The sequence below is a fragment of the Danio aesculapii genome, chromosome 4 (genome assembly GCF_903798145.1).
Source record: "Danio aesculapii chromosome 4, fDanAes4.1, whole genome shotgun sequence".
NCBI classification, from domain to species: domain Eukaryota; kingdom Metazoa; phylum Chordata; class Actinopteri; order Cypriniformes; family Danionidae; genus Danio; species Danio aesculapii.
Window position 1 is genome coordinate 20,689,573 of NC_079438.1, and position 15,353 is coordinate 20,704,925.

At 41.8% G+C, this 15,353-nt stretch overlaps 1 protein-coding gene and 1 pseudogene across 1 annotated transcript in view; one reads left to right on the forward strand and one right to left on the reverse strand.

The window, feature by feature from the left end:
* Positions 1-15,353, reverse strand: part of LOC130222076 (gastrula zinc finger protein XlCGF57.1-like) — a 622,680-nt gene that overhangs the window by 593,566 nt on the left and 13,761 nt on the right. The gene's annotated exons all lie outside the window — the stretch shown is intronic.
* The window catches only part of LOC130222237 (oocyte zinc finger protein XlCOF6-like), a 314,140-nt pseudogene that overhangs the window by 24,956 nt on the left and 273,831 nt on the right, over positions 1-15,353 (forward strand).

A 15,353-nucleotide genomic window follows, 5' to 3' on the forward strand; every position in this document is an offset into this window, starting at 1 on the left:
TTAGAGCAGTCAATTTGTCATAGTAAATTTTGTGTGATAACGGTTGTACTGGTTCCAATTGTAGTGGGGTCAGTGGGCCAGGAAATTGGCGACCAGTCAACAGTTCAAAGGGCGTGTATCCTGTTGCCCTACTCACAGAGCTCCTTACTGACATCAAAGCCAGTGGAAGAGCAGCCAACCATGTCAATTTAGTCTGTGCACAGATTTTAGCCAATTTGTTTTTTAATGTTAGATTCAACCGCTCAACCTTACCTTGTGACTGTGGGTGATAGACTGCCCCGAAATGGTGTACTAAACCCCAATGCCTTTTCCACATCAGCCAGATGTTCATTTTTAAAGTGTGAGCCATTGTCAGATCTGACCCGGCTCGGAAAACCATGATGTTGGATGTAATGGTTTATCAAACATTTAATGACAGCAGTGCTGTCTTCCTTGCCCACCGGGAAGGCCTCTGGCCATCCAGTATATGCATCAATCATAACAAGCAAGTATCGTTTACCATTTACCTTTTCAATCATGTCAGTGAAATCAATTATAACTTCATCCCCAGGCCCATTTGCCAATGGGAACGATCCCTGAAATGGTTTCATAGTTGGTTTGACATTGTGCATCTGACAGATGTCACATGTCGTTATGTACCCAGAAATTAGGTGTGGCATAAAAGGATGCCACCATGATTGCAATGCTCGCGACATTTGCTTATCACCACAGTGTGCATGTGTGTGGGCTTTTTTCAACACGCTTGGGACTAGTGACGCTGGGAGCAAAGCTCTACCATCAGGTACTGTCCAAAGCCCATCCTCATGTCTGATTGCCCCTTTATTTTTCCATACAGACTTTTTTTTTCAGGAGCAGCCATGTCTTGCTGCTCAGATAAGAATTCTCTCGATAATTCTGGTAGGAGGGATGTCACGTCTGGCTCAGATGTGACCACAAACTGACCTTTTATGTAGTCTGAGGCACGTTTCGCCGCCAAGTCTGCTGCTTCATTCCTTCTTGATATTAGGTCAGTTCCTTGAGAATGACCAGTGCACTTAATAATAGCCACTTTGTTTGGCAACATTATGGCTTCAGAGAGCTCTCTTGCTTCTTTCTCATGAGTAATAGGCCGGCCAGAAGAAGTTGTGAATCCACATCTGATCCACACAGGCAGCTCCACGTGGGCCGTGGACACTGCATATGCAGAATCAGAGTAGATGTTGACAGCCTGTCCTTTTGAATGTTTCAATGCATTGATTAGGGCCAATAGTTCTGCTTTTTGTGCAGATTGTTTGCCAATTAGGGGTTCAGATTTTATGGTGATTAATTGATCATTATGTAAATTAACCACAGCAAAGCCTGCCTTTAATGTTCCATCACCTACGTAAACAGTGTGATTGGGTTGTCTGCTTCAGGAAGTGGGGAGGCCATTATGCCCTCTCTAGCAACTGCCAATCTGTTGCTGAGGCGTCTGTTTTTAGCTAACTTCCTTTCCTCAAGCTAAAGTTTCAAAATTCCCTTTTTTTTTTTCTTTAACAACTCATTTCCTTCTCTGTCCACTCTCTCTACTGCTTTGTCTACATACCTTTTCCATCATCACTGCCTGGTACCTCATGAGACTGTTCCATGGCCTGGGTCACACCAGCAGGAGCTCCTTGTAACACTGCTGCCCTGAAAATTCTATTAGTAACAGGGTTAGACATTGGGTTTTCATCACATGCTTCTTCTCAGTCTTTGACAGCATGTATTTATGTATGCTGCTCCTTTTTTACCATCCCAATGTTCGCTCTGATACACTTTGTTGTCTTTCATCTTCTTTACACTGTCCTTCTGTCCCTTCCTCATCTGTCCCACTTCCTCTGTCATCTCTTCATCTACTTCACTTTGTCCCTTCCCATGTTTGTCCAACTCACTATTTCCCTCTTTTTCTTTCTTTTCATTGGCTTGCTTGTTCAACAGCCCTACTTCCTCTTTTCTGTGTCTTAAAACAGCTTCCTGTGCTCTTTTCTCTTTTATTCCCACTTTCTGAAACAGAGACCCCTTTTTTTCCATACAATCAGTACCATAATGTTCAATAATTTCATGCGTACATTCTCCCAGTTCTTTTATCTGTTTTTCTTTTTTGATCAGATTGTGCCAATAAGATATCTACCATTTTATCCCATTGTTGTCTTAAAGGAGGACAATCATATTCTTCGCACTCTCTATCAAATTCTCCTTCCATTTTGTTTATTGTGTTATTTTATCCCTACACTCTCCCTATTTCTCAATTCACTAAACCTGCTATCCTTGAGAAATTTACTTGAAAATATCAAATTCTCGTCAGAATAAGAGGGATTTTCAAGGGTTTTGCCTCCTCAGGGAAAAGGGCTTCTCCTTTAAATACTTATGTATTCACCCTGATAATTGGAAATATGAATGACTTCGTCAAGACAGACAATTTCCAATTTATTTGCCTATTTAGGGAACAGGACTTCTCCGTAAATCTAAAGATTCACCCTAAGTGCCTATTTAGGGAACAGGACTTCTCCGTAAATCCTAATGATTCACCCTAATTGCCTATTTAGGGAACAGGACTTCTCCGTAAATCCTAATGATTCACCCTAACTTTCTCTATCACAACTTATCACAATTCAATCTTCTCTTCTCTTTTATTCAACACTATTTTAGTTAAGTTTTAATTTATGCAGTCTGTAACGTCCTGCATTCAATTAAAATGTATCAAAGAAATGAACAACGTATTTACCGATGCCAAAAGCCACTTATTTAGAATATTCAATAGCAGAATTTTAGAAAAAGGTTTCTGCTTACCTTTCTTTAGAGAGGCGCCTCTGGATTTGGCATCAGAAATAAACGTTCATCAATTTGACAGTCTCCAGTCAATCACGTCGTCGGGTCACCAATTGTAGGACTCAAATGGTCCATTGCATGTTCAAAAATTGACGGAGACCTGAGTTAAAATTAAGAAGTTTTATTTTGAATGCAAGAAGTTAGAGAGTACCAGTTCTGCGCAGGAGAGATGTAATTTCAATTCAGCTCTGGTCTCCTTTGGGCTCTCCTTCATGTTTTATAATGTCTTTCACACACTATCTAATCTCAACTTTATTTGACTTATATGATGTCATCTTGGCAGTTGGACCATTCAGCAACCAAATGTTCCTCTTTCTGGTATCTTCTCTTGAATGTTGGCCTTGACAGTTGACTAGGCAAATGTTTCAGAGCGCGAAAACACAGTTCATACATTTCAGAGCTCTCTGCATTTTACATACACCCATGCTTGATAACAGGCAGGTTGCTGAGAGCAGCCCATCAACTCTTCTCTATGCTGCGCACATATGGCATTTAACTCCTCAGAAAAAGAAACCCCTTTATGTCTGTATTTATTAGTAAATGTTAACAAAGCCTAACAATAAAAAATGCTATCCTTCAAAACAGAGGGGTGATTTATTTATTTATTTAATACGCATCAGCCCAAATACCTCTTTATGCACAAGTAACAGAAGAAGCACCTTGCTGAAAAAACAACTGATTCAATGTTATTGTTTCTGTTCATCTGAATAAAATATTTTTTCAAAATGTTAAATTTTTTGACAATTTAATTTCAAATTAAATACAGTGAATAACATTTAATATGTACAGTGAATAAAATAAAGGTCTTTATTCTGAATAAATAAAAATTGCAATTTGAAAGTAGCTTAAGAAATATTTATGTTTATTAATTGTTTTTCTTTTTAAAGGCAATGAAAATAAACTATTATTTGCCATAAAAGCTCCTTTCTTTAAATGTCTGCATCTGTATGGCACTCGAGCCTCGATCAGGATGCTAGACTGGAAGTGTCAGCTATACTCTTGTCTTTTCTGTTTCTGTAAAATTCTCATGTTTAATATTAACAACCCACCTCTTCTGCACGACTTTGTCGTTTGGAAACGTGTGGAAACTAAGGTAAGAGTTCAATTTCTGACGCTGTACGTTGCTGAATATGGCAGTGGTAATTAGAAGTACTGCTTTCACGTCTTTGAACACTTTCAAACGTTTAGATGTCATATTTATGTAGCTGACATGAACATATATAAGTGGGCTAAAATGGCATAAAACATTTAGACAACTCCAAAACGTTAGCTGTTTTGATCAGTAGCGCTCCTGTTGTAGCACTGTATGATTGGTGGAAGTTGGACAGGGGTCTTACATTTTACCACAAATGCGCCACGCGCTACCGTGCATATAGCCCATCGAGCAGAGACCACCTCATTCAGGCGTTCTCGGACCGATTGATTTGGCGCGGATCCCACATGATTGCGGGATTCACATATGCCAGACAAACCACGCTTACTGGGCAAACACGACACAATTGACAAACAGTCGCAGCCAAATTAAACTTTAGTGACAAGGCAGCACTGGCCCGTATGGGTCAGTAACCATTCTCTATTCTGTCCCGAGCGTCTCGCACGCTGGCCCTGGGTCATCGGGCAGTCCTTATTGTCGAGCCCTGCATGTTAATGGACAGATCAAAATATGATCTGATTCATTTTACATTTAATGTGCATCAAAATTACAGTGTGTGTAGCCAATGTTTCTAGTGTCTTTTCAGCCTTTGATGAGAGTTTTAAGACTTAATGAAAACTAATGTTGTTTTTTTTATTTCAGACCTAATTGAAGAGAATGAGGGGAGTAAAGAGGAGGAACATCATGTCAAAATTGAGGAAAACACTCTTTTACAGACTAATGGTATTTTGAAACGAAGAGACAATAATCGTTTCACCTGCACTCAGTGTGGAAAGAGTTTTGGAAAACAAAACAGTCTGCAAATTCACATGAGGATTCACACTGGAGAGAAACCATTTACATGCACTCAGTGTGGGAAGAGTTTCAACCAATCATCACACCTTAATCTTCACATGAGGATCCACACTGGAGAGAAACCATTCACATGCACTCAGTGTGGGAAGAGTTTCTGCCAATCATCGAACCTTAATCAGCACATGAGGATCCACACTGGAGAGAAACCATTCACTTGCACTCAGTGTGGGAAGAGTTTTAACTGCTTCCTCACACCTTAATCAACACATGAGGATCCACACTGGAGAGAAACCATTCACTTGCACTCAGTGTGGGAAGAGTTTTAACTGCTCCTCACACCTTAATAAACACATGAGGATCCACACTGGAGAGAAACCATTCACATGCACTCAGTGTGGGAAGAGTTTTAACTGCCACTCACACCTTAATCTACACATGAGGATCCACACTGGAGAGAAACCATTCACATGCACTCAGTGTGGGAAGAGTTTCAGCCAATCATCATCCCTAATTAAACACATGAGGATCCACAGTGGAGAAAAACCATTCACTTGCACTTAAGCCGCGGTCACACTGGACTTCTCTCCCCATAGACTTTCATTCATACGCGTGCGAATGAATCAGACCGGAAATGCAAGTTTGCGCATCAAGTTTCGCAGTTCACTGCCTTACAACGTTCAAGCTTGGTGAACTCTGACCTGCGAAATCGCATCACTTGACTGTGTGAGACCAATTGAAGATCAAAACATGACCTCTCAGGACAGAAATTTAAAATATGGACCAATCGCTCACTTTTTAATGTCTAATCATCTTGTTTAATCCCGCCCCTTTTCACAGTGCCGTACAATAGAATTTTGCAAAGAAGAGGACTCACACTGGAGATCGTAGAGATCGTACAGATCTGATCAGTGTCTACAGAGCGTCGCTCGTTTTAGAGTTTAAGAAACACGTGAACAAAAAGTTGCACACATAACATGAATGCAGCAAAACATTTTCTCATGTGCACAGGAGGTTTCTGAATGTTTGAAAAGACTGAGTGATGGTATACTGTTTTCCAACACTCCTACACTGCAGTAGGTGGGGTTGTAAATGTGTTGCGCTCCTCGCGTTTACCGTAAACAATGATGGCGGCTGAGAGAAAAACAGTTTCATAAACATCTGGCAAACAGCACCTCTGCAGCTTAAAATCTCTTTGCAAGTAATTGTACAGGTGTGCATACATCTGTACTCTACTCTCCAGTGTATTCATGTAGCTAGTGTTGTTTTGGATGATGTTCTCTGTTACATCCTACACAAGTCTAGGGGAAATACAATGAACACAACAATATTAATTTAAAGAGCACTAAACTGGGACCAGTCTCAACAAAGCAATGAGTAAAGTTCCAAAATTACAAAAAAAAAATCAAAGTCACACACAATGTAGTGTTAAGGAAGCTCTAGCTTCAGGAGGGGAATAAAGCCAAAATAACAAACAAAAACAGGGTTCTGTCTGGGAGTAAAACCTCTAAATAAGCTACAAGAAAATAATGATGAAAATTAACAGCAAAACTACACTGACTCCCTGACTGACTTCAAAACAGGAGAAAAAGTTCAACAAAAAAGGCCGACCACCTCCTTACTGCTTCCTGGGGAAAAAAGAAAAAGAAAGAAAGAAAAGTTTAAATCGTGATACTGCTCTTAGCCACAACAGAGAACAAGTACCAATTGTCAACCAGAAAGATTTTAAATCACCACAATTCAACTTTGCAACAGTTCACAACAGCTTTAATTTAACTGAAATCCAGCTAGTGCTCTGGAGAAAGGTTCCTCTCTAGCTCCTTTCTCATCATCCAAGTGTTTGGCCTGTATTTTTATCCCCTCTCACCCCTCCATGTTAAGTGAACACAGCTGTGAGAAGCCATCAGCAACCTGCTTGAAACTCAGGAGGGGAGGCAAAAAAAAAGAACAGGGAGAAAGACATTTGACACAATATAAACACACAATAACTTTAAACAATACATCTCTAAACGTAACATCTCTGTCTGACTCCCTGAATGAGAAACAAATCACTAAGCAGACGCCGCACATCAAAGAAGGTGGAGCTCCAGGACGGTTGGTTTGCAGTATACCAGGGCCTCAAGTTTAGAAAGCTCATTCAATTGTCCTGTGTTGCATCTTTTATTAGTAAAGTTTCTTTACTTTGAGGTTCAAGATTCTTTCTAGTTACTTCATTTACTTTTTTGAGTAGAATACAAACTGGATGAATATTTTATGATTTAAACAGAGCGACAGGTATTAGGTTTTACAATATTAATACACTGTGATGATCCCAAGACTCCAGATTGGAGTATGTGGTAAATCCTGATTGGATGCCTGCATTACTCATCAATGGGTATACAAAAGTTGTTGTGCTAGCTACCCCAGGACGTTGTGGCTACTCAGGAGTCCTCATGTCAAGACCTGCCGTCTCATTGACTCTTTAACCTTATGGTTTTGTTTTGCATTACTTGTATCATGTAGTTTAAGTGTTGTTGTGATTATATCCTGAGTTCTTTATCTTCATTATTATCCCTAGACATTTGTTGGTTGCTTTGATTGATTGTTCTATGAGTTACATTTTATAATAAATAATTAGCATTGAGGCTATTTTGTTGGCTCATCTCTCTTTTATGTTGCGACTCAAACGAGCGGGTCATAACACTTTGTAAAATGTGTCCGGTTGTATCCGAGATCTTGTCCTTTCAGTCATGACCATAGGTGAGAGTAGGAACCTAGATTGAGCGTTAAAATGAGAACATTGCCTTTCGTCACAGCTCCTTCACCACAACAATCACATCAACTGCGTTACTGCTGCTACTGCTGCACCGATCCATCTTTAAATCTCACATATCATTTCTCATGAAAAGAAAACGCAGATTCTTGAACTGCATTTGGAGTAAGGATTCTCCTCCAAGCTGCAGATGGCCACCTTTTTCCAGTCAAGCACCATGGTTTCTGATTTAGAGGTGCTGTTTCTTTCCTTGCCATGTCACACTCAGCAGCAGACCGTCCATGCTGAAGGTCCATGTCCTATGAATCCAAAAGGACAACGTTATCTGCAAATGGCAGAGACAGTCCTAGCCTGCACCTAAGATTCTGTGAGTAAAAATTATTATATTTTTGAGATCAGCCTCAAAAATAACACATTTACAAAATAAAATGAATAAATAGATGGATGGATAGACAATGTAGTGGTGGAAGAGGAAGTAGGATGGCTTGTTTAACCATAAACCAAGATGGAGCTCTTTCAGTAGGGATGGACCACTGCACGAGATGTCTCAGACTGAAGGCGTAATAATGAAATAAATGCTCAGAAGCCCCAACCCTTTTTTTATCAACTGGCTGTTGCAATGTATTCCTATGCAACCAAGGGTGCTTATTGTTCCAGTAAAATTAATTGACTAAATTATCAGACTGTTTAAAATATTGTAAAAAATATTTACAGGGATATACTGAAGTAGAGACGTAACTTTAGGAAGGCAATTTATTTTGACTATGATAGTTTATTTTGTGTACCTCAGAGCAGTGGTTCTCAATTCTGGTGCTTGTGAAAAATGAGTTGACACAACGGTCCCAAATTAATTTGAGCTCTTATTACTAGATCTTAGAATCACACCTGAGAAACCACAAAAGCAGAGATTTGGCTTCTCTTTAACTGCTTAAGATCAATTTGCACCAGGGGTGCATTTCCCAAACAACGATGTAACTCACGGCTAAACTATCATAGTACGATGCATCGTTTGGGAAAAAAAACGATGTAGTGACGAGTGTTTCCCAAAACGCATAGTTTCTCTGTCGCAGATCCATCGCTTGAACCATGTTAGTTATAATGTAAAACGCCCATAATGACACTCTAAACAGGGCGGAGGAACTACTTCTTTACAGAAGAACTCCATCATTTCTTTGTGCAAATTATATTGTTTTACACAAACACGCATTTGAAAAAAAATCCAATATTAGTTTTGCTAAAAACATGCACTCGCTTTCCATATTAACCGAATTATATGTAAATGCCACATATAGAGCCTATGTTTCCTTTACAAATATTATTGAGAATATGACATATCCTATTCTAAAACAAATCACTTACAAAAGCTAACAGGTATTCTAATATCATATATAAATCATATGAATAAATAAATAATGAGGCTATTTATTTTAAAAGGAAATTTAATATTTATTATATATTAGGAAATGAAAAAAATCATAATTTAATAATAATATTAATAATACTAATGATAATCATGATGTTGATAATTATTACTATTTTTATTATTATGTATTAGAAAAAAAATATATTAAAAAAAATAATTTAATAATAATATTAATGATATTAATGATGATGATGATTATTATTACATTTACATTTAGTCATTTAGCAGATGCTTTTATCCAAAGCAACTTACAAATGAGGACAAGGAAGCAATTTACACAATTATTAGAGAAACAGTGAATAAGTGCTATAGACAAGTTTCATGTGTGTAAAGTCTAAGAAGCAAAACATTAGTAATGTAATTTTTTTCTTTTTTTTTTTCTTTAGAGAGTAAAGTTAGTGGTATAGCCAGAGAGGCAGTTGCAGATTAGGAAGGAAAGTGGAGACTAAATAGTTGAGTTTTTAGTCATTTCTTGAAGACAGCAAGTGACTCTGCTGTTCTGATGTAGTTAGGGAGTTCATTCCACCAACTGGGCAGATTGAATGCAAGAGTTCGAGAAAGTTATTTCTTCCCTCTTAGGGATGGAACCACGAGGCGACGTTCATTCACAGAACGCAAGTTTCTGGAGGGCACATAAATCTGCAGAAGTGAGAGCAGATAAGAAGGAGCAAAGCCAGAGGTCGCTTTATAAGTAAACATCAGAGCTTTGAATTTGATGCGAGCAGCAACTGGCAGCCAGTGCAAACGGGTGAGTAGCGGAGTGACATGCTCTTTTGGGTTCATCAAAGACCACTCGTGCTGCTGCGTTCTGAAGCAGCTGAAGAGGTTTGATAGTTAGCTGGAAGCCCAGCTAGTAGAGAGTTGCAATAATCCAGTTTGGAGAGAACAAGAGCTTGAACAATGAGTTGAGCTGCATGTTCAGATAGGAAGGGTCGTACTTTTCTGATATAGTTATATTATAGTTTATGTTATAGAGTGCGAATCTGCAAGATCGAGCAGTTCTAAAAATGTGGTCAGAGAAGTTTAGTTGGTCATCAATCGTTACTCCAAGGCTTTTTAACATTTGGATGCAGTAATGGTTGCCCCATCCATCTGGATTGAAAAGTTATGGTGTAGAGTCGGGTTGGCCGAAACTTCAAGCTATTCCGTTTTCGCGAGGTTAAGCTAAAGATAATGATCTTTGATCCAGTGTGAAATGTCTGACAGGCAGACTGAGATGCGAGCTGGAACCGAGGGATCATCAGGGTGAAAAAAGAGGTATAGCTGGGTATCATCAGCATAGCAGTGGTAGGAAAATCCATGTTTCTGGATGACTGGTCCTAAAGATGTTGTGTAGACTTTTTTTTGTGTTGTGTCACTTTTGACAAGATGGCGGCGCGTTCGGTTCGCGAGGCTCAGTGTCTCTCCAGTTTCTGCAATTTTGAAGTATTATTCCTGCTCATTTCGGGTCTGTTCATGCAGAACAGCAGTGCCTTTACATCGTACACCCGACAGGACATCTTGGATATTGGATTGTGCATTCCGGACAGTTTTATTAACAATCTTCGACTCATCCCTGAGATCGCCAGAACACCCGGGCCTGAGAGTCCTACCCGGCCGGGCAGAAGTGCTCGGAGGCGTTGCAGAGAACGTAAACAAAGACGGGGGAAGCGCGGCGGGCTAAGAGCTAAGCTAAAGCTAACACCACACCGGCTCTCTTTACCCAGCATCTTTCTCGCCAATGTACGGTCACTGGTGAACAAAATGGATGAGATTCGACTGCGCATCAACCACAGCAAAAGATTATGGAACTGTAATGTCATGATTTTCACAGAAACATGGCTAAACAGCGGGATACCAGACAACGCTATATCGCTAACGGAGCATCAAACATTCCGAGCAGACAGAACAGCGGATGACTCCGGTAAGACCAGAGGCGGAGGATTATGCATTTATATTAACAAAGCTTGGTGCACAAACTCTGTCATCATTGGGAGACATTGCTCTGTTAACCTGGAATTTCTAATGGTTAAATGTAGACCGTTTTATCTGCCACGGGAGTTCACCTCCACCATAATATCTGCCGCTTATATCCCTCCCGACGCTGATGCCAAGCTCGTTATGAATGAACTTCATCCAGCCATCAGCAAACAACAGACTGCTCACCCGGAGGCTGCTTTTATTGTTGTGGGGGATTTTAATCACTCACACTTAAAGACAGTGCTCCCCAAATTCCATCAAAACATTTTCTGCCACACAAGGGGAAACAAAACTTTAGACCAAGTTTACTCAAACATGGCTGAAGCAAACGCTGTGACCCCCCTCCCCCACTTGGGTCAATCAGATCACCTTTCTTTGCTTCTCACCCCCAAGTACTCACCCATCGTCAACCGTGTGAAGCCATCAGTGAGGACCATCAAAGTGTGGCCAGCGGGGGTGGACTCCACACTCCAGGACAGGTTTGAACACACAGACTGAAGTATGTTTGCTTCCCAGGCCACATGTGGCTCTCACACAGACATTGACAGTTACACTTCCTCTGTTCTGGAATATATCAACACCACCATAGACAGTGTTACAACCCAGAAACAGATCACCACATACCCAAATCAAAAGCCATGGATGAACAAGGAGGTGCGCCTCCTGCTGAAGGCACGCAACACTGCCTTCAGATCAGGGGATGCACAGGCCTACAGCACTTCCAGGGCTAATCTGAAGAGGGGCATCAAAAAGGCCAAGCACTGCTACAAGCTAAAGCTAGAAGAACACTTTTCCAACTCTGATCCTCGGCGCATGTGGCAGGGCATCCAGGCCATCAGCAACTACAAACCCAGCCAGTCCACCCCCACAGCCACAAATGTCTCCTTCCTGAACGAGCTAAATGACTTTTATGCCCGCTTTGAAAGAGACAATACAGAACCCTACACCAGGAACACTACCTCAACCGACCACTCAACTATCACACTCACCTCCTCAGAAGTCTACACCGCACTGAGTCGGATCAATGTGCGTAAGGCTGCTGGACCAGACGGTATCCCTGGGCGCGTCCTCAAAGCTTGTGCAGAACAGCTCGCTGGGGTATTCACAGACATTTTCAACCTGTCTCTTAACCTAGCAACTGTGCCAACATGCTTTAAAACCACCTCTATTGTGCCAGTGCCGAAACACTCCAGCCCAACATGCCTGAATGACTACCGCCCTGTAGCACTCACACCCATCATCATGAAGTGCTTCGAGCGGTTGGTCCTGGCACATCTGAAAGACTCTCTGCCATCCACACTGGACCCACATCAGTTTGCCTACCATGGCAACTGGAGCACAGAAGATGCTGTCTCCATAGCACTGCACTCTGTACTCACTCACCTGGACAATAAAAACACTTATGCACAAATGCTGTTTGTTGACTTCAGCTCAGCATTCAACACTGTAATACCCTCTAAGTTACTGATCAAACTCAGAGACCTGGATATCGACACGTCTCTCTGCAACTGGGTTATGGACTTTCTGACTAACAGACCTCAGAATGTTAGATCAGGCCACATCTGCTCCACCACCGTCACACTCAACACTGGTGTACCACAGGGCTGTGTGCTGAGCCCCTTCCTCTACTCCCTTTTTACCATCGACTGTAGGCCTGTGAACAGATCCAACACCATCATCAAATTTGCAGATGACACCACAGTGATTGGTCTAATCAGCAATAATGATGGGACTGCCTACAGGGAGGAGATACAGCATCTGGCCACCTGGTGCACCGACAATAATCTGCTCCTTAACACCAGCAAGACCAAGGAGCTCATTGTGGACTTCAGGAAGGGACGAACAGGCTTGCATGATCCCATCCACATTAATGGGATGGCCGTTGAGCCTGTCTCATCCTTCAAGTTCCTGGGGACCCACATCTCTAAGGACCTTTCCTGGACCACCAACACCTCCAGCCTGGTCAAGAAGGCTCACCAGCGCCTATTCTTCTTGAGGCAACTAAAGAAAAACCAGCTTTCATCAGCCGTCTTGGTGAACTTCTACCGATGCACAATAGAAAGCATCCTGACCAACTGCGTCACAGTCTGGTATGGAAGCTGCTCTGTTGCTGAGCGTAAGGCACTGCAGCGGGTGGTGAAAACTGCCCAACGCATCACAGAGACTACACTGCCAGCCATAGAGGACATCCAGAAGAAACACTGTCTGCGCCGAGCACGCAGTATTCTTAAGGACACCTCTCACCCTGCTCACAGACTGTTTTCTCTCCTGCCTTCCGGCAGGCGCTTCAGGCTCCCCCGGACAAAAACCAGCAGACTGAGGAACAGCTTTTTCCCCAGAGCTGTCTTCCTTTTGAACTCTGCCCCTCACTGACTCTTTTGCCCCCCCAATACACCCCCCACACCCCTCTAACTTATACTCCTCACAATCACTGCACTATTTAACATTTGCACATTTAAATTTTGCACATATTCATTGCACTGATTCATTTACTTGAACTGTACATACCCACTGCACATGGACATTTGTAATTATGTTTATCTAGCTGCACACTTCTGCTATTAATAGTATCTTGTACATATATTCATTTATTGTAAATCTGTTCATAGCTAATACAACCTGTATATAATGTTCATAGTACATCCATCTGTAAATATCACCATAGTTTTTCTATAACTGCACTTTATAACTTATACCTGTATCCTGCACTTGCTGCTATTGCACTGCTGGTTAGACCTAAACTGCATTTCGTTGCCTTGTACTTGTACATGTGTAATGACAATAAAGTTGAATCTAATCTAATCTATCGAGCGCATGCTCGAGTGACGTCACTGTCGCTGTCACCGGACGGTAGCTTCGCTGCGTTTGTTTGGAGTTTAGATTCGCAATTTACATTTTTATCATAAAATACCTCCTCATTCACTAAATATTTATCTCTCCTACTTGGGGTGAACAATCCCTTAACACACTCATACAAACAAATCTACTTTTAAATGTTCTGTCTCTCGCTGGAGACGAAGCGAGAGGGCATCAGGGCTATGCTTTTAACCCATACTCGCTCGTCTGAGGTAAGTGTTCGATACAACGACAATCCTCCTGCCTCCTCAACCCCGTGTGCTTCTCTGTCCAGGCCCAGCGCACCGAGGACGCGGTTCACCCAGGCGTCGTTCACGCCGACATCCGGCTACCACGGCCCCTGGGTGCAGCCACGTTAGGTGCTTACCAGGTCCCGGGGCAGAACGTCTCCTCCTCCGGTGTTCGAGATCCCCACGGAGAACCGCTTCGCCCCTCTCTACGAGACGGGTCGCGATGTGGCCATCATTGGCGACTCAATCGTGCGCCACAGCCGCTCCGCTTCCTCCAAAGGTAACAAAGTACGCACTTTCTGCTTCCCTGGTGCCCGAGTTAAGAATATTTCTGCACAGATACCTACTATCCTGAGCGCTGCCGAGAGCCTCGGTGCCGACGTCCTCCACGTGGGGACGAACGACACCGGGCTCCGGCAGACGGAGATCCTGAAGAAGGACTTCAGGAGCCTGATCGAGACGGTTCGACGCACCTCGCCCGCCACGCAGATCATCGTTTCTGGACCGCTTCCTACCTACTGCCGAGGAAATGAAAGGTTCAGTAGACTTTTTGCTCTGAATGAATGGCTATTAACATGGTGTGAAGAACAGAAATTGCTCTTTGCCAATAACTGGAATCTTTTCTGGGAGCGTCCTAGGCTTTTCCGCGCTGACGGGCTGCACCCCAGTCGAGCTGGAGCTGAACTCCTGTCGGACAACATCTCCAGAATACTTCGCTCTATCTGACTAGTAAGTAAAAATTCACAAAATTCACAATTTAGCCATACAGAGTCCTATTCGTCCCACATAAATAACAGTAATGCATACCTAGCTAACCCCATAGAGACTGTGTCTGTTCCTCGCACTATTAGATCAAGAAACAAACGTACTGTGTGCTCCAGAAATAATCGATTAAGAATTGAACCAGAAAAACCACTAAAAGTGAAAATACAAATTTCATGAAGCTTGGTCTCCTAAACATCAGGTCACTAGCACCTAAACACTTATCATGAATGAAATAATAACAGATAACAATTTTAATGCACTCTGTCTCACTGAAACCTGGCTGAAACAAAATGACTATATTAGTTTAAATGAGGCAACTCCTCCAGGATTCTTATATAAACATGAGGCTCGTCAAACTGGTAGTGGTGGTGGAGTCGCGTCAATCTTTAGTGGTATTCTTAATGTTAATCAGAGAAACGGACTTGTGTTTAGCTCCTTTGAAGTACTAGCGCTTAATGTTGTCCTTCCAAGAACTATGCAAAAACCTATGTTATATCTCGCTCTAATCACCATATATAGACCCCCAGGACCCTATGTCAATTTTCTAAAAGAGTTTTCTGATTTTATCTCTGACTTACTAGTTAAAACTGATAA